This window comes from Bos indicus, chromosome 9 (genome assembly GCF_029378745.1).
Source record: "Bos indicus isolate NIAB-ARS_2022 breed Sahiwal x Tharparkar chromosome 9, NIAB-ARS_B.indTharparkar_mat_pri_1.0, whole genome shotgun sequence".
NCBI classification, from domain to species: Eukaryota; Metazoa; Chordata; class Mammalia; order Artiodactyla; family Bovidae; genus Bos; species Bos indicus.
This window is the reverse complement of record NC_091768.1, coordinates 68,060,327-68,081,173: the sequence shown is the minus strand read 5'-3', so window position 1 is coordinate 68,081,173 and position 20,847 is coordinate 68,060,327. Positions and strand designations below refer to the sequence as shown.

Here is a 20,847-nt window from a genome sequence, read left to right as displayed (position 1 = left end):
TATTTTAATAAACAATTGTGAAGATCTTTGCTGAGTATATATAAGCCTAAAATAAAATGAATATAAGAATTCCTACTCTGAGGGAGCTTGCAATATACTTTGGACAGATTCTGAAACAACGTTTTCAGTATCATATTTAGGAAGCCATGTGTGGTTCTCTTTTTTGAAGTATAAAACTTCACAAAAATTTGTTATTGAGTAATTAAGATTTGGTTTGAGTAGGAAAAGGTGAGTTGGGAACTGAAAGTTGAAAGGAACTTTGTCTATTTATAGGTGGTATAGAAACATGTAACTCGATCAACTTATTCTATAATTAATGTTTAGACTAGAGTTACTAAGTGAGTGTCTTTTCATTTCTTTCCAAATAATGCTGTCAAAGCTATGGTCCATCATCTGATAGAAGTTATTTAGGTCACAGTAGAAGTAAGTTTGTATGATGTCTTTTTTTTTTTTTTTTTAAGTAAAGCATGGATTGTTAAAATGGGGATATATATGCTTTAATATCTCCAGGCTAAAATGTTTTTAATTATAGCATTTTTGAATCATTCTGGAATATAGTATAATTACATAATGTCATCAGACTGGATATATTTAGGTAAATGTATAAGTGTATTAATCCTTCATTGTTAGTTGCTCAGTCATGTCTGACTCTCTGCGACCCCATAGACTGTAGCCTGACAGGCTCCTCTATCCGTGGAATTTTCCAGGCAGGAATGGGTAGCCAGCCATTCCCTTATCCAGGGGATCTTCCTGACCCAGGGATTGAACCTGGGTCTCCTGTGTTGCAGGCAGATTCTTTACTGTCTGAACCATCAGGGAAGCCCTATTAATCCTTTGCTCCCCATTTTTTAGAAAAAGGTTTATATACTTAAGAATCAATAGTGCCTGGCAGATTATATAATAAGTGAAGCAGATGATTGGAAAATGCAGGCAGAAAAATGTATGTTTAATTAGAAAATGTTAGCTAGAATTTTAAAAATGCTGAGTAAGCCCCTTAAAATCCAGTCTGCAGTTTGGATCTGACCCAGGTACCGCTGTATGTGACCCCTATCCTGACGGTCAAGGTGGTGGTTTCAGTCGTCTGTTGCTTTGTAATATACTATCCAAAACTTAGTGACTTATCAGTTTTCTCTCTTGATTCTGGAGGATCACAATCAAGTTCTTTCTTGGGATCCATCAAGCAAGGTGGGCTGAGGCATGTGGGTCATCAGAGGCTTCTTTGTGCACAGCTTTGACCTGCACTGCTGGGTCTTCTTTCTCTTTTGCAGCTTCTCTGAATGGCTGGCTTGGACTTCCTCACTGCATGGCAGAATCAGAGGAGTCAGACTTCCCACACTCTTGTTGGCTTACCCCAGAATGAGCATTCTAACATGTCTTAGGTAGAACCTGCCAGGCTTCTTACGCCTAGCCTCAGAAGTTACTCAATGCCGCTAGCCCATATTCTGTGGGCCAATGAATCATAGCCCATCTGGAATTTAAGAGCATGGAGGAACAGGCTTCACCTCCTCTCAGTGAAGGAGAGGCTTACTCAGCTGGGTAACAAGGTCATCTTTGGCAATAAGTGGCTCAGTTATCATTCCAGTCTCTCTGCATCTCCTACCTGCCTTTTCTGGCCTTAGGCCAACTGCTCTTGTAGACAGAAACCTCTGTTCCCTGGAGCTTGACTTTATTTTCCACCAGTACGTGCACATCCTATGTACACTTACCATTCTGGCCTTGCTTTATTAGGTAAATTTATGTTGGAAAATTTTTTCTACGCATCAAGAGCATAAATGCCTTAAGCTTAGGCCTAATTTTTCTTTATCCTAAGCACTAGATGGATTCAGTACCCTGTATATCCTAGGAATTTAACTGTATTTGTGCATTGACTGATATTTTATATTTTGGAAAGACTGAGTATTATGTTTGCAAAAAATTTAATATAGAGACCTTTCTCCTTTCCACCAAAAAAAAAAAAAAAGATTCTCAAAAACGTTTTTCACAAAAGGTTCTAAATTTGATTTTAGGCACAAGTGGATTTGAATTTGGAAAGAATAATCCTAAGAAATGAGATCTTCCTTGTGAAGAACATGTTCCCTCTATTTGATAGCAGCAGAGTTGCCAAAGGCCCTTGTTTGTTTATATCCAGTGATATTTACTCTAAGGGACTATTGGATACAGATGTAGTGTTTTGGAGTACATAATATTTTTGAGATCACATAGTACATATGGAAAACATCCCAGAAGCTGTATAAAAATTAATTGTCAGTATTTGAATTGCTTGCTTTTTCTCCTCCCAGAACATTAGTTAAATTTAGCAGTCGTCCAGTAATTCTTATCACTGCTTGTCAGAATACCTAAATAGCATCACTGTAGAATTTCCTTTCTTTCTTGTTCAGAAATGTTGCTTTACTATACTAATTATTACACCGTATGTGCCTCTCACCACACTTCCTTCAGTGTCTTAGTCGCTCAGTCATGTCTGACTCTGCGATCCCACAGACTGTAGCCCTCTAGGCTCCTCTGTCCATGGGATTCTCCAGGCAAGAATACTGGAGTGGGTTGCCACTTCCTTCTCCAAGGTGTCCTTCAAAGCAAAGAAGAAAATAAGTGGCTAGAACACCCTCTGAAATCTGGAGGGCAGAGGGTGTTTTTTCCTTATATAGGGGAAATTTTTTAAAACAGTCCTTGGAGATTAGAATATGTATGAAACTGAACTGAAACATTTGCTCAGTCATGTCCGACTCTTTGCAACCCTGTGGACTATAGCCACCAGGCTCCTCTGTCCATGAAATTCTGTAGGCAAGAATACTGGAGTGGGATCCTTCTCCAGGGATTGAACCTGAGTCTCCTGCATTGCAGGCAGATTCTTTACTGTCTGAGCCACCAAGGAAGCATTTTTTTAAAAATACTTTGTATCCCCAGCTTAGAGCTGCCACTGTTTTGTGAGAACTTGCTGCATACATTTTAGTTATTTGTCTATAGCAATGATGGTAATGTTTTATCAGCTCACTTAGTTCCTAAGATTTTAGGGTCATTGGAGAAATACATCATTTTTCCTGTCCCAATACCTGGAGATGGAAATGCCAACCCACTCCAGTAATCTTGCCTGGGAAATCCCATAGACTGAGGAGCCTGGCTACAGTCAGGAGTCCTCAGGCTACAGTCAGGAGTCCTCAGGCTACAGTCGATGGGGTTTCGAAGAATCAGATATGACTTAGTGGCTCAGCACGCATGCATACTATCAATTGGAATCATATCATCTCTGTTTTGCAGGCAAAGAAAAGAGACTAACCCCTTTTGAGCTTAGTTGGTAGCCTGAATCTTGGAAGCCAAGGCCAGGCTATGTGTCCTTAAAATGAAAGGCTTATTCTAATAGGTTTTTTATACATTTCAGGAAAAACCATTACTTTGTTAATTTGCTTAAAACAAAATGCCTTCAATAAATAAGTCAAAGTGATAGATTTCTTTTTTCCAAATTGCGTTGAATATTATCACTAGGTGTTCCGTTAAGAAAGAAGCAAGCATTTTGTGGTCTAATACTTAGGTGTAAGTCAAGTTTATGCAAGATGCCTTATAGCATATATTTTAGGTAGTATTGTGAATTTCTAAAAAAACAAACAAAACTGGTAGCAAGAATCACATTCTAAATTTATTGCACTGAGGAGACTTCAAAAAAAAAAAAAAAAAAAAGCTGCTTGTTACCAATGTTCCAGGGAACACAATTAGTAAAATCCCCAAATATTATTGTTTCTTTATAAGTGGAAACATATTGAAAAATTGTATAGTTTAGAGTTAGGAACATATTTTGGGCTTTATTTGTTGTGGTGGTAGTATTGGTAGTAGTATAATGGATTTTTAAAAATTATCTTCTGTGGCCACTGTTTTATCAATAAAAGTATGCCCTTTTAAAGCTCCTCTTGGTGAACATATTTCCACAGTAAGAATGTTTATTGCTTTTTTAATACCCAAGCTTTATAGCAGGCACATCTTTTAATACAATATTTTTAGCTCGTGTTTTTCTAGGGAAAATTTATATGTATGCCTCCAAACCCAATAATGACATATTAAACCCAAATGTGGGGGAAATAGCTCAAGTTACATTTTTAGTATAACATGGATATCTGGAAAACCACACTCATTGTCAGCCAAGAGGTCATATGCCATGTCACCAGCTAGAAACAGCACTTAGTCTTACTAATAGTTTGGTCTTCAGTAAACAGCATTTTAGATTCAACGTGATAGTCTGTTAGTTATGTGTGGGAGTTTTGCTGTGTGTGGGTTGAGGGTCCGGGGTAGATGTGTTACACGTTTTCTCTATTTGAAAGAAGAGGACAATGTTAGTGGTTTTTTTTTTTGTTTTTTTTTTTTAAGGTAAGGATTGCTGCCACTACTTTAGAGGGGTTAACAACCCAAGCACTCAGGTGATATCACTCCTAATTTACGCAAGGAGAAATAGAGGCAGGGAGCAGCAAACCTCACTTGAGGGCCCAGAGCCAAGTTTGGCAGGACTAGGGTTTGAACCCAGGCAATCTGCTGTCAGGGTCTTCACTGTGCTGTTCCTAGAAATGATTAGTTTCTAACTTTTGTAAACTGAATATGGCTTCTGGAAGTATATGCAAAGCAAGTTAATTACAACAGAACGTTTGGTTGTCTGGTGGTGTGTGTGTTTATAATAAAAACTCTTGTTCTCTTTGGTGTTAAGAGAAGCTTATGTGAATCTGAATTCTCAGCAATTCACTTGGTAGTAAAATAGGCACTTTGGAAGATAACCTGAGCTACTTTCAAAACCCCGTGATACCATTTACTGCAATGAAGTAGTAAATAGCTTTAGTAAATTCTACCATTTAAGCAAGTAGTTTTGTGTGGCCTTCCTTGAGGTGTCTCCTGGCCTCTTGTGGTCAGCTCTTCACGTAACTGGGACAAATTGTATCACAGAGGAAAAGAAAAACAAATATTTATTGAGTACACTCTGTGTTCAGAGCCCTTTAAAATGGACTTTATTTAATCTTCATAAATTGAGAATAACCGTACACATCCAAAGACAGAGAAAGTTCCCATAAATACATGAAATAACTGGTTTCAGATCGTACACCTTGTATATAGATCAGTTCTGATTGGAACCTTGGTCATTTTCATTCTACTAACTGATGTAGAATAAGGGCCATTATTGTTTTTCTCTCTTCCAAGCACATGTGTGTGAATGACACTGGAGACTCAATTCAAAGGGCAAGATGTCTTCTGTGGCAGACCCAGATCTGGGTCTTTCAGAGCAGCCGTCTGAGCGTACCATGCTGTGGTGGGGGCTGTGGGAGCCGTGGTGAAGTGAGGTTCCTGTAGGTAAAGTAGAGGAGAAAGCCCCAGGCAGGGGCCTCTCTTCTTTCTCCATCAGTAGGTCTTTGTAAACTGGAAACTGTCTTCAAAGGCATTGAAAATCTCCCCTAACCAGCATGATACACTAATACGATATGTATTTAAAATACTGCCATCATCACTACTGTCCTTGCCATTAGGTGGTTGTATTTTTCAATAAAGCTTCAATAATCAGTTTCCTTAGTCCTAGCAAAATAGGACAGTAAGACAACTGTGAAGCTATATCATCTCTGTCTTCCCCAGCCATCTAGTTGGTCTCAATATCCTTTCTATTGCCTGAGAACTTCCCTCTGAAATCCAAATGAACTGTTCTCTTCAGCTGTGAAAGTGTGGGCATGTCGCAGTTGCTACTGAGCATCTCCTTGTCACCTATTAAAGTCATCCAAACACTTCACAGGGATGTGAAAATCTTGGCCTACCACAGACCCGAAAATCTCAAAATAAAATGACCTATTTGGTGTGTCAAAAGCGCTTTTGATTAAATTACTGAAAATATTTAAGAAGGTGGTAAGTGAGGATGGGCTGACTGAACAGCATATACTTAGAATTATCTTCTAGCCATAGCGATTTTTCACAGCAAATATCAATAGATTTTCTTAGCTTATAACTACTTACCAAGTGATCAACTCTACCACAGATCTTTCTGGAGCTTCCTCACTTTTAGGCAAAGTAATTTGAAACTGGTCCGAAAGCCAGACGTTGGGGATTACCTTATTCTTGGTCCTAAACCTAGACCTGTCTTATAAATAGTTGAATTGCAGGCCAAGCTGTCCCTGTGTGACATGTTCCTGTAAATGTCCTGCTGCCACAAACTGCTAATCTTGGCCAAAATAGAATTCTCTGTCTGCCCAGAGCTGTCCTGCTTTCCGAGGATGCCATCCCTGTGCTGCTTTGCCACACAGGAAGGCGTGCAGACATCACCCAGAAAAATCTACTTGTCTCCCAAGATTCTCTGCCCTTTTAAGCTACTTGACTTGATATCCTTTCTCTGGACCCAGGCACGTGGTTTGCATGGAGCGATCTTCCCAAGCAGCCAAGTCTACAGTCCCAGTGCAGGAAGGACAAGGAGTGGGGAAGGAAGATATGAACCCTGTGCTGCCGGGTTACCCACGGGTGATGGGATGGTCTTGATAAAGGAGCCTGCTCAGGCAGGCTTAGCTCCATGGACAGTCTGCCTCTTTGGGGAGAAGGAAGGATGGGAGGACATGTTTTGCAAAAAATTAAATGTTTCACAATGTAAACGTTTAACAAAGAAGGCCCAGGCTTCGTCGTCTCAGGCCAGTGCTTCCATAGATCTCAGTCAAGGGAACGATGTGGTCCCTGGGCTTCAGGATCAAGAACAGAAAAATGGGCCTGGGCCTGGAGGAAGAGGAGAGCAGTGATGGAAGTAAGGGACAATTGGACAGTTGCTCCAGTCGCCTTACCGAGGTGTTGGCAATGTCAGTACGGAGGCAGCCTGGGGAAGCAAGGTGGCCTATTGTTGTTCAGTTGCTAAGTCAGGTCTGACTCTGTGTGACCCCATGAACTGCAGCACACCAGGCTTCCCTGTCCTTCACTGTCTCCCGGAGTTTGCTCAAACTCATGTCTATTGAGTCAGTGATGCCATCCAACCATTTCATCCTCTGTCACCCCCTTTTCCTCTTGCCCTCAATTTTCCCCCAGCTCCAGGGTCTTTTCCAATGAGTCAAGAGCCCAGAAGGCACTGTGGGCCTTCTTCCTGTGACCAGGAGAGGAGCATGATCACTAGAGCTCCTGGACGTGGGAAGGTGTGTATGCAGTCTCTCAGCAGCCTTTTGGGAACCAGAGACCATTTCCTTGCACCGTTGTGATGGGGTAGTTCACATCCCCTCAATTATGCTTCCTGAGGAGGTGGCCAGGGAAGCACCTCTTCAGGCATACCTTTTATTTTTTAACTTATAGTACTGAAATTTTAAAATATCTCTAATAAAATTGTGTTCTGTGAAACCTTTGCCAGTGAATTTTAAAGCTTGGGGGAGAATTGGCATTTAGATTTCCACCTGAAATGCTGATAATCCAAGTATTTTGAAGACATGCTCGAAAGAATGAATTTCATTAGGAAGAACTAGCTTCCTAAGCAAAATGTGCAAGTGGACAAAATTCATTGCAGGTTAGATTGATCTTTCCATGGAGATGGCTGAAGCAAACAAAGGGTCTGCCCGACTCAGTGTCTTCTCCTCCCTCTCCCCACCCCATCCTTGACATCTTGCTCTTTAAAAGGAGCTCCTCAGGGTTCTAAGGGCCCCGTGTTGAAAAGGTGTGGTGGAAGACTGTGTCATCCTTTATTGAGGGCTGAGTGAGGGAAAGTTTTGGTGTATTTGTGTTGCAAGTGACCATTTCTGGGTTAGTCACTCCTTCATCCCTGCCCCACAGACCTGCTGCTTCTTCCCCCATCTCATTGTTATTAATGAACTAAATGAAGAATCGAACAACCTGTTAAATTGCGAGGATTTTGTGTGCTGCTATAACATGCCTTATGTTGCTCATCAAAGAACAGCTTAAATTGAGCCCCCATCTATAAATGACCAAGATATAATGCACTGTTAAACTGTCTTCATGTACCACTAGCATCTTTTTTTAATCACTCAAGTAGTTTGTATTGCATAAATGATGATCTATAGATTCCAGAATTATACTTGTGAGTAACGTAAACAACTATTTCTTTACTATCTGAATTGTCATCTTATTATATTTAGAACATAAATATTTTTATACTCAGACAATTTTATGTGTTGTATGTAATGACAGATGATTTGAGCTGAGGTTAAAATCTACCACTTTTGCTAAATCCATGTCATATATTTAAGAGTTTTCCATTTTAAGTATAGCATTTATAGTAATATATCTGATAAGCATGTATTCAGTTCAGCTGTGATTTTATGCATTTTTACATTGCATGTATAGGAAGGTAATATTAGTACTATATGAATTAGCCATTTGATTAATTTTTACTTAAAATGTCCATATAAATAATTCCATATACACATATGGGTTTACATGGGCAGGAAATTTGTGTTGGTTTTGTGATTAATAAAATGTTATTAATTTATCTCTTTAGCCAAAGCAATCTGGTATGTTTGCTTGTTATTAGCATTAGAGTAATAATTTAAATTTATGTAATTCTTTTAAAAACAAATTAACTAGGTCCCTTTTAAAATTGAATGGCAACTTGGCTTAAATGGTCAAACCTGTGTAGTTTCAGAATTCAGAATGAAAATTTGAAGGCTGGGATGACAGGAGTGAGCAAGGTAGAGAAATACTTGTTTTTCCAGCAATGCTGTTTTCTCAGATCCTCATGAAAAGCAAATGGAAAAATGTATGCTTTTTCCAAGCGATGAGAAAGAGAAATAGAAAAAGATTTATGTACATTCACACTTGCAATGATTTTTGAAGTTAATCCAAAAGGACATCTTAATGCAAAATAATATGCAAATGGATTATCATTCCTATATCTTTCATGGAAAGTACTCTGGTGACGTTTTCAAATGCAAAAACAATAGCTGCACCTCTGTCCTTCCTGAGGGGTGCGAGTGGGGCGGCGGAGGTGGGATGGGGTGGGGAGTTCCCATCTACATCTGAGAGGAGAATTATTGCCTTTCACTGTCAGGTTTCTCCCAGTCTTTCGTGCTAGAGATAAATTTGTTCTTAAGCTGCTGATGAAGCCTCAGAGGCCTGGCTGGGGGGCCATCACTAGTGATAACACACTATTAATTCCTCTAGAAATTTAAAATTAGCCCCCTTGGTTGTGTTTGTTCAATAAATTCCAGACAAAGAAGAGTAACAACAAAACATTTTTGGATGTTGAAGAATTAACTTAGAATCTTTCTCTTCTTGACCTTGTGACATTGAGATCCTTAGGAGATAGGAAGAAAATCGAGATTTTTATATTAGCCAGTACTCAGATGGAGCATACTTAGAATCAGTTTGCTGAGTCTCCAGAAGATGGAATTATTGTCACTAGTAGCAGCTCAATTTGTTTTTATTACCCAGTGTAGCAGCTGCCAGTGTTGAGACATCTTTAAAAACAAACACCAAAAAACTGTACTATGTAAACTCTGCTATGAAGTTTGTTGAACAGAAACTGTGTTCTCTCCTCTGCTGGGTAAACTGTACTATTCCGAGATAAACCCCTGTAAGGGGTTTTCAAGTTTCTGCTGAGGACACTGAGCTGTGTCACATGTTGCAATGACTAGAGAAAGTTACAATCGCTTTAACATAGGTTAAAACAAATAAACGAACCAATAACCCTGCTCCGAATGTCTGCAGAGGAAGGACATCTTCTTTTTGACTAAGGATGGGAGAGCACTTCTTAGTCAAAGTGCTTAGTGAGGAGAGCACTCAGCTCACTCCCTGCAAGGAGCCAAGGGAACTCTGGGTAAGCCTCTGGCACTTGTCAACTTCCCTAACAAGGTTTCATCTTGTTGGAGTGATTGGGTAGGATTCGGCTTTAGGGGAAGAAGGGAGATATATTTTGAGGAGAGGGAGGTTCAGATGGGGGTTGATTCTGTGAGGATTCTCATTTCGTTAAAGGACAGGCCGCTTGACGAGAGGCGGAAGGAAAGGCAAGAAGGGGAGGTTGAGGTCACTCTGTGGCAAGCTTTAAAGGTCAGCCTTGACTGAGGAGTTGGGAGTTCTTTCAGCTGCATGTAATCTGCCCCCTTTTCAGAATAGCTGACAGCTCCATCATAGACCCTTGGGTCCCCTGATTTGGGACTGGGGTGATGGAATAGTGCTGTGGGGAGAAGAGGGAGCTCTGGCTTAGGAGACAGCATGGTTTCGTATGTTGGACCCAAGGCTTACTAGTTATGTGACCTTAGGCAAGTTACTGAACCTTTCTGTGTTTCAGTGGTGGTATGAGGATTAAATGTGGTAAACCACGTAAAGCACACAGGAGCATTGCAAATAACTGGAAAAAAAAAAAAAAGTTTGGTTGCTACTGAACCTCTTATGCCATCTTAGACAGTCTCCTTCCCTTTCTGTCCCATTAGGAGCTTAGCTCTGACTCTTTGTGACCCCATGGACTGTAGCCCGCCAGGCTCCTCTGTCCATGGGATTCTCCAGGCAAGAACACTGGAGTGGGTTGCCATGCCCTCCTCCAGGGGATCTTCCCAACCCAGGGATCAAACCCAGGTCTCCCACATTGCAGGCGGATTCTTTACCATTGGGCCTCGAGGGAGGCCTGTGAATGAGTCCAGAGATAGACAAAGTACGATGAAGAGATGGGGAGATGGTCAACAGAGGTAAGGTGTAGGGAAGAGGAAAGTATGGGCTTTTGTGTGAAATATGAGTAATTACCTGTAGGTTTATTTCTATAGTGAAGTCTGACTTCCTCGAACAAAAGTTCTTGCCCATCTCTTTCCCATATTCAGAAAAGAGAAGGAAAGAAACAGGCTCAGGCTCTAGCTGCTTTGGTAGGCTTTGAGCCTGAGCTTGAGTGTCCCCATAAGTCCTACTTGGTCCCTGAGGAGAGGAAAGAAGTAACAGCTTATCAGCCCCAGGCAGTCAAAAAACACTGTGTGGGATAAGGTTCAGCTAATTATCTTCTCCGATGGCTCAGCAGTAAAGAATTCACCTACAATGCAGGAGACACAGGTTTGATCCTTGGGTCGGAAAGATCTCTTGGAGTTGGAAATGGCTACCCAGTCCAGTGTTCTTGCCTGCGAAATCCCGAGGTCAGAGGAACCTGGTGGGCTACAGTCCATGGGGTCACAAAGAGTCGGACGTGACTTAACAGCATTAAGTCATGTGACTAAACAACAGCAACAAGCTCTGTCAGTAGGTCTTCAGACCTCTAGTATTTTCAGAAATAACATTTGTGTTGTCTGTCGTTTGCAGTAACTTGGACCGTTGGAAACTGTGGTTGTTTCTGAGACCCATGAACCAGAATTGCGAGTCCTAAAGACACAATCGGAGAAGGCAATGGCACCCCACTCCAGTACTCTTGCCTGGAAAATCCCATGGACGGAGGAGCCTGGTGGGCTACAGTCCCTGGGGTCGCAAAGAGTCAGACACGACTGAGCGACTTCACTTTCACTTTTCACTTTCATGCATTGGAGAAGGAAATGGCAACCCACTCCTTGCCTGGAGAATCCCAGGGACGGGTGAGCCTAGTGGGCTGGTGTCTCTGGGGTCGCACAGAGTCGGACATGACTGAAGCGCCTTAGCAGCAGCAGCAGCAAAGACACAATGTGTAGAAGCCAGGCTCTGACAAGAGCAGGGAATACCTGCCCAGTGCCTGCAGCTGATAGTCCTGAAGTGATGAGTCTCTGTGCTTATAAAGAATAGTTTTTTAGGGAGACAATTTAGTGAAAGTTGACATGGTGACTGCCTTGACTTCTGAGAGAAATGTAAATCTGGAGAAACCACAAGTCTGTATAAATACTTCTGTGGTTGCAATTCTGAGGACTGTGGAAACTCTTAGCCCGTTTCCAGGTGTTTGGTTTTCTTAATATCCTAGGAAAGAGACTCATCTTGGAAGACACTTAGCTCCCTGTGAGGAGCCAAGGGAACTCTGGGTAAGCCTTTGGCACTTGTCAACTTACCTAACAGGGAACCTTTGGCCTGGCATCTTATTGGCAGAGAAGCTACTGTCATTGGCCAGATTTGGAGATGGGGTGGGCTTTCTAGGGCTCCCTAATAATCATACATAGAGTGCTCAGGGAGCCTCATGTGAATGGCTGAGAAGAGATAAGCTCACTAAGACATGGACAAGCCAGCCTGCAGAGGGCAAGTGTAAATGACGGAGCCAACCACAAGTAGTGGGGTTGGCTCTGATGGGAGTTGGTATTTCAGTTTGTGCTTGCATTTAGTATACAAATGGACAGTCCTGCTGGGGAAGATTCATTATCTCGAGAGGTGACTTAAAGAAGTACTGAGTTGCATTCTCGGAGGCTGCATTGCTCCACAGGAGAGTTAGTTATTAGAGCTTTTTGCAAAAATATATTTACTTAATTTTTCTTTAGCACAGACTTCTTTTTTTAACAGTGAGCCAACTTGTTTCTTGATTTTGAAAGTTGTTGCCAACACACTGGATTATTGAGTAAAGATGTTTCCTTGGTTTCCTAGGAGAGGGATTGAGCAGGGCAGAGCATGACACAGAAGGAAAACATCCAGGCTTCTCAATTTTGGGGTGTTATTATTTTTGAGGAACTCTAGTATCCGCTCTGTTAATCTTTGAATGTAGGTCAGGAGGGAATAAGAGGAAGTGAGAAGGAAAAAAGCAACTTTGTATTTTTTAATATGGCAGAACGGTATCAAATGATCACCAGCATGATTAGCACAGTTTATGGTTGTGTTTAAGTATGGTGTTTGAGAAGGCTGAGCTTTTTCAACAGTATTTATTATAAATAAAAAAATAATAGTACCCTGTATTTGCCTAGTGCTGTTCTGCTGCTTTACAATATCCTATATGTGAATTTTAACTCCTCTAATACTTCACAAGGGATTGGGGGCAGGAGGAGAAGGGGACGACAGAGGATGAGATGGCTGGACGGCATCACTGACTTGATGGACGTGAGTCTGAGTGAACTCCGGGAGCTGGTGATGGACAGGGAGGCCTGGCGTGCTGCAATTCATGGGGTCGCAAAGAGTCGGACACAACTGAGTGAATGAACTGAACTGAACTGAACTGATACTTCACAATACTGAGGATAGGTATAATTTTGTTTCTATTTTATGATGGAAGAAACTGAGGCTCAGAAACATGCTCCAGATGACATGCTAGGAAGGCGCTAGAACAGAGCTGGGTGTCCAGAGTTTGTTCCCTTAGTGGCCGCCCTGTGTCCACTGTCCACAGCCTGAGTTAGAGAATGCAGACTGTTAGCTAGTTCCTTGCACATTGGATTTGTCCAGTTTACTTTGAAAGTAGCCATTCCACTTCTCTAAGACAATAAGGTACCTTATTTAATACTAGAAAATCTTCATATGTATATCCTCTATACTTTTAAGAAGTACTTTTTACAGACCTTAGTGAAAAATTCCTTGCAATAGTAGTTCCTGGCATTGGGAGGCTTTGGGTTGAATATTGGGCTGATATTTCTTGGCTTTCATGATTAACTTTAGCTGAAGTGAGACCAATCTTTGTGCTTCTGATACATGTTAAATGTGAATAGCCCCCAGATGGCAGACCAGGACGATGCATGTTGACTTCAATGGGTATGTGAACCCTAATTTGGAGTTCCCTTGGCGTGCTAAAGTCTCCGTAATTCTTAAAGTAGGTGGACGTTTTGTGTGTGTTGCCTGTGGGTTAATGAAGCCTGCAAACTAACACAGCATGCTAACATGCTCAATTATGAAATCCCCCAAATTTTACCAACAAAATAGCATTCTCCTTAGAGGAAATTTGAAAAAATAAATTAAGAGTGCAAAGAAGGAAATAAAGGTCACATCTACTACTACTCCAGAGCCAGCCACTATTGAAATCTACTTTCCTTCTATTTTTTCCCCCCCTTACACACACATTCCTAGACATGCTCTCTTACAGCAATAGTGTGGGTCATTAATGTGTTGTTATTCTCTGAGATAAAATTTAACCAAGGTGTGGAACACAGGATATTTTGCACATGCATTTTTTGTTGGAGAAGCCACAGCTATGTAACTATTTATAGTGTTTCTTAGCTATCTCATGCATCATTTCCTCTCTTACTTCCTCGGTGTCACTGGCAGTGCTACTGCTGGCCTGTCTGCTCTCCACTCGTGACATCTGAGTCATCGTTGACAGCGCTGTCCCCAGGCTTCCTCACGGAGTCTGTTACTGAGCTTGGTTATTTTTCTTCTCCTTGACATTTCTCAGATCTGTACTTTTTCAACTGCTGCCCTACCATCAGCCATCTCCTGCTATCCAATGTCTGTTTCTGAGCCTTGAGCTTCTTCTGTGTTCAATCCACACTTTAAAAAGTAATTTTCTCTTAAGTGTTTTCTCAGCATCCTAATCTTAGCAGGACTCCCCCCATGGCGATACCACCTCTCTATGACCTTCTGGTTGTCTCTGCATTGGTTTCAGAGTCTCCATGCATCCTCTATCACCTCATCCACTTCATGCCAGGCAAAGACACACCTTAGGCCTTTCTTACTGCATTGTTCAAGGTGAACTGGTCTGGCGCTACTGAAAATTGTGAAGTAAGCAAAGTCTTTGCCATTTCCATCCTGTATCCTCCATAATATATATTTAACCACAAGGGTTCTTCTTCCCTCCTATTTGGCATTTGGAGTTCACACTTCCAGTCAGATGTGAAAGGATCTGAAAGGATCGCATATTGTTTTATGTGATCAAATGTCTTTAATGAGATAAAGTTGGTACAAGTAGATATAGTTTCTATTTTTTTTTAAATTGCTCTTAGTTGGCTAATAAAAAGTTACAACTCTGTATTGATACTCTCCACCCCAAATTAAAAAGAATTTTTTTCCCCTAATATGTAAGTCTGGGAATAACTACTTAAAGCTGTAGCAGTGAAAAAGAGAAGTAGCAGGAGGAGGAGAGATAAAGAATAGGACAGCCAGTAAGAGATAGTAATATTAGCAAGCTGTGTCCTTTGATAAGAGTGCATTATTATGAGTATGTTTTTCTTTGATAAAAATGTGTGCTAATTTAGGGAAAAATACTTTCTTCTTTTGTTTTATTGTGTAGTCCCTTCTTCTTAGCTACAGATGGAAAGAATATTAACCATAATATTCTATGGTATTGTATCCGTCGTAGAATAATAAACGTGAAAGTACTGAGCCTGTTATTTTCTTTATCCTTGAATCTCAACATCTAGTTAGTGCCTGGCATGCTCTGCATAGTCAACAAATGATTGCTGATTAAACGATAGTGTTTAGGAACAGGATGGTCTTTTTTATATTTCTAGGGTTTTAGTTTATTTTTACCCAACAAAATGAAGAATTTGACTCTGTAACAGCAGTATCAGAAATCCACATTTCAAAAACTATAGAAAATGGGATCCAGTTGTTCACGAGGATATTTCATTTGCAACCCATGTTGGTGACAGCACGGAGTAGATTCCTCTGGTGCTGATACTTGGCTTTAAAGACCTCTTCTTTTGCTTTGGGGACTGAGCTAAAAAAAGAGCTAGCCTGAGACCACATGAAATGTGCTTCAGTGGCCATGTCAGTATGCTGGCCTGGCAAGGAGAGCTTGCATGGGTGGTTTTATATTCCAAGGTGTGTGTTAGTCGCTCAGTCACGCCCAACTCATTGTGAGCCCATGGACTGTAGCCCTCCAGGCTCCTCTGTCCATTTGATTTCCCAGGCAAGAATAGTGGAGTTGGGTTGCCGTTTGCTTCTCCAGGGTATGTTCCCAACCTACGGATCAAACCCAGTCTCCTGCATTGCAGGCAGATTCTTTACCATCTGAGCCACAGGGGAGCCCTTATATTCTAAAGGTGGAGCTATCTCTTCTGTGTCCTAGTATGACTTCATACTCATAGACACTAATCTTGTCCTTTCCTTGCTTCAGCCAAAATTGGGGTTGTAGAGAGACCAGAGGTCTCTTCAAGAAAATTAGAGATACCAAGGGAACATTTCATACCAAGATGGGCACAAGAAAGGACAGAAATGGTATGGACCTAACAGAAGCAGAAGATATTAAGAAGAGGTGGCAAGACTACACAGAAGAACTATACAAAAAACATCTCTATGACCCAGATAACCATGATGGTGTGATCACTCATCTAGAGCCAGCCATCCTGGAATGTAAAGTCAAGTGGGCCTTAGAAAGCATCACTATGAACAAAGCTAGTGGAGGTGGTGGAATTCCAGCTGAGCTATTTCAAATCCTAAAAGATGATGCTGTGCGAGTGCTGCACTCAATAGGCCAGCAAATTTGGAAAACTCAGCAGGAGCCACAGGATTGGAAAAGGTCAGTTTTTGTTCCAGTTTCAAAGAAAGGCAATGCCAAAGAATGTTCAAACTACTGCACAATTGCACTCATCTCACACACTAACATGGCACCCCACTCCGGTACTCTTGCCTGGAAAATCCCATGGATGGAGGAGCCTGGTAGGCTGCAGTCCATGGGATCATGAAGAGTCAGACATGACTGAGCGACTTCACTTTTCAGTTTCATGCATTGGAGAAGGAAATGGCAACCCACTCCAGTGTTCTTGCCTGGAGAATCCCAGGGACGGGGGAGCCTGGTGGGCTGCCATCTATGGGATCACACAGAGTCGGACACGACTGAAGTGACTTAGTGGCAGCAGCACACACTAGCAAAGTAATGCTCAAAATTCTCCAAGCCAGGCTTCAATAGTACATGAACCATGAACTTCCAGATTTTCAAGCTAGATTTAGAAAAGGCAGAGGAACCAGAGATCAAATTGCCGACATCTGCTGGATCATCAAAAAAGCAAGAGAGTTCCAGAAAAACATCTACTTCTGCTTTATTGGCTATGCCAAAGGCTTTGACTGTGTGGATCACAATAAACTGTGGCTAATTCTCAAAGAGATGGGACTACCAGACCACCTGACCTGCCTCCTGAGAAATCTGTTTGCAGGTTAAGAATCAACAGTTATAACTGGACATGGAACAACAGACTGGTTCCAAATCAGGAACGGAGTACGTCAAGGCTGTATATTGTCACCCTGCTTATTTAACTTATATGCAGAGTACATCATGTGAAATGCTGGGCTGGATGAAGCACAAGCTAGAATCAAGATTGCCGGGAGAAGTATCAATAATCTCAGATATGCAGATGACACCACCCTTTTGGCAGAAAGCAAAGAAGAACTAAAGAGCCTCTTGGTGAAATTGAAAGAGAGTGAAAAAGTTGGCTTAAAACTCAACACTCAAAAAACTAATATCATGGTATCCGGTTGCATCATGTCATGGCAAATAGATGGGAAACAATGGAAACAGTGACAGACTAATTTTTTGGGCTCCAAAATCACTGCAGATGGTGACTGCAGCCATGAAATTAAAAGATGCTTGCTCCTTGGAAGAAAAGTTATGACTAACCTAAGCAGCATATTAAAAAGCAGAGGCATTACTTGGCCAACAGAAGTCCATCTAGTCAAAGATACGGTTTTTCCAATGGTCATGTATGGGTGTGAGAGGTGGACTATTAAGAAAGCTGAGCACCGAAGAATTGATGCTTTTGAACTGTGGTGTTGGAGAAGACTCCTGAGAGTCCCTTGAACTGCAGGGAGATCCAACCAGTCCATCCTAAAGGAAATCAGTCCTGAATATTCATTGGAAGGACTGATGCTTGAAACTGAAAACTTCGATACTTTGGCCACCTGATACAAAGAACTGACTCATTGGAAAATATCCTGATGCTGGGAAAGATTGAAGGTGGGAGGAAAAGGGGACGAGAGAGGATGACATGGTTGGATGGCATTACCGACTCAGTGGACAAGAGTTTGAGTAAGCTCCCGGAGATGGACAGGGAAGCCTTGCGTGCTGCAGTCCGTGGGGTCACAAAGAGTCAGACACGACTGAGTGACTGAACTGAACTGAGGGAGGGGGTGATAGGACTTTTGTTCAGCAAGTATGATGGGGCTGAGGCAGTATCTGCTTTCAAATACCGAATCTTTAAAATATTCTATGATTGTATAATTATGATGCATTCTGTTGGTGGAATTGTTGGATTTTACATTGAATTGGTTAAAATCATTTCTACAGGAGAATACAGGTTTTTCACTAAAGTGGAAGGAGATTGTATGGTAAGACAGTGGAGAAGAAACAACAAGTGTATTATGTAGCTGTCTGGAATATTTAATACCAAAGGCAAGCCTTGAATGAGGAAGAGGAGATAATAGATTGCCTTTCCTATGGGCTTGCTTACCATGCTCTTGGAAAACAAGAAGGTGAAATTCAGTGTTTCATGTCTTTGGATTGTGCCACAGTGCTTGCCCTGCATCAGGCAGCTTTTGACTAATATCCTGTAGATTTTAGTTTGTTATTCATTTGCCATTTGCTTTCATGTTGTATTTTAAGCCAATGTGATAATGAAATGAATTGTTTTACTATATGTATATTTATTATATATTTTAAAATAATTTTATTTATATTTGGCTATGCTGGGTCTTTGTTGGTTTGTGGGCTTTTCTCAAGTTGGGTCGAGCGGGGGCCACTCTGTGGTAGTGTGTGGGGCTTCTCACTGTGGTGGCTTCTCTTGTTGCAGAGCATGAGCTCTAGGGGAAGAGGGCTTCAGTAAATACAGCTCATGGGCTCCACAATTGTGGCCCCAGGCTCTAGAGCACAGGCTCAATAGTTGTGGTGCACAGGCTTAGTTGCTCTGTGGCATGTGGGATGTTCTTAAATCAGGGATTGAACTTGTGTCTCCTACATTGGCAGGGGGATTCTTTACCACTGAGCTGCCAGGGAAATCCTGAATTGTTTTATTTATTCTGTTTATAAAAGCAAACAATGTTAATAGCTCAAATAAAATAGAAATATATTTGTAATGGCATCATAGCATATGAGGTGCTATTTTCATTCTTCCTTGAGAGGCTAAGAATTGTATTTATACACTTGTTTCAGGTCTGGAGTGAGAAGAAAGTAGATGGAGCTTGTATGTAAGCAGTTGTTGGTTTATTTAAATTTTCTGCATTAGGATGTTTTCATTTTTAGAGGATACCCCTACATATTAACAGTATTAAGAAATACATCTGAAGAAAACAACCCAAACAAAACAAAACAAAACAGAAAATACATTAAAAAAATACTTCCGAGTAAGAATTTCAGCTAAGGCTCACTACTTAGTGGTTATGGAAAAGTAGACATTCTCCATATCAGGGTCACTAGAGAATGAGACAAGTCAGGATTTTGATTCTACTCAAATAGCTTGGTCAGGAAAGCAGTGACTTGGCTGAGCCTCAGTTATAGTAGCAATTGCTGAAGCTCAGAAGGCAGAATGGCTCCTCAGTGATTTGACTGGAAATCTTCAGTTTCTCTGTACCATCCTTCTTATCCATGCAGTTTTGGTCTTAGATTTCTTAGCATCTCTAATCAAGACTTACTTTTGTAATTAGGGAAAAGTGAGTGAGTAGAGTGACCCCAGGGCTTCCCTGGTCGCTCAGTGGTAAAGAATCTGCCTTTCAGATTGGGAAGATCCCCTGGAGAAGGAAAGGGCGACCCACTGCAGTGTTCTTGGCTGGGAAATCCCATGGACAGAGGAGTCTGGCAGGCTATAGTCCATGGGGTCACAAAGAGTCAAACACAACTGAATGACTGAGTGTGCATGTACTCACGCACGCAGAGTGACCCCAGAGTAAATGTCATGTCACTTTTCCTGTTCTAGCAATCAGAGAGGTTCCAGCTCCAGAGTTCCACCAGACCAGGCTTTAGCTTTGCCCAGGTTTGCCCCTGGTCCTGAAGACTCCTGAGAACTGGTGCCATGTTGGCCTGGCTTACTGAACTTTTTTGAGCTCTTTCTTTGCAGATTCAGTATATTGAGAAGTCAAGTCAGGGTTCCAAAATGGGTAAGTGAAAATCACAGGAGTTGTTTTGTAAGGGTATTCGAGGTTATAGCTGAGGAGGCAGAAGAGAAAGGGAAAAAGCTAATATTATTTTCAATCTGCATGGTGCTTTCTAATCTCATTTAATTAAATTCTCACCATAAACACATAAATGTAGCCGAGGAGTAAAGCACCTTACACTTAGGAATCTGTACAGAAGCAGGTCAGTTTGTCAGACAGATGTGTTTGGAGCAGATCTGTAAATGCTCTGGTTTAGTCGAGTTTCTCCTATTGTGCGTCGCTACTTTTAGGGTTTCTTGGTAGGTGTGGTACTTTGGTGATGGCTTCGAAAGGTTTAAGTCTTAATCGCTGGAATCTCTGAATCTTAATATGTGAATTCTATTTAGAAAAAGGGTCTTTGGAGATACAGTTAAGTGAAGGATCTTGGGATGGGAGTTTATCCCAGATTATTCAGTTGGGCCCCAAAGGCAATCATAATTGTCCTTATGAAAGAGGGAGATCACACCCCCCCACACCCAATTGAAAATGGAGGCAGAGATTGGAGTCAATGAGGTCATGAGCAAAAGATGCTTGTCCCAAGCTGGAAGAGCAGGGAATGGATCCCCCAGAGGTTCTGGTGGGAGTTTGTCTCCTTTGACACCTTGGCCCCAGCAATCCTGATTTTGAGTGCCTAGTCTGCAGAATTATGAGAGAGTAAATTGCTGTTACTTTATGCCACTTTATGTAGTAATTAGCAACCACGTGAAAGAGAAGAAATACAAGTAGAAAGCAACACGGTCAGGAATCTACCATCAGATTTAGTTTTTAGAAAGAATCCCCTTTTATTACTTAGGTATAATATACAATTTGAATGCAAACCTGGTCTAGTTGGTTTTAATCCTCAGCATCAGATTAACTCTGCAAAAGCAGTGCTCTAATTGTGTCGAGTTTGCTCATCCATGTTCCCAATGTGACTGCTGCTGCTAAGTTGCTTCAGTCGTGTCTGACTCTGTGTGACCCCATAGACGGCAGCCCACCAGGTTCCCATGCCCCTGGGATTCTCCAGGCAAAAACACTGGAGTG

The 20,847-nt window shown here is 41.4% G+C and overlaps 1 protein-coding gene across 2 annotated transcripts in view; it reads left to right on the top strand.

Moving 5' to 3' along the window:
- The window catches only part of ARHGAP18 (Rho GTPase activating protein 18), a 132,980-nt gene that overhangs the window by 10,038 nt on the left and 102,095 nt on the right, over positions 1–20,847 (top strand). The gene's annotated exons all lie outside the window — the stretch shown is intronic.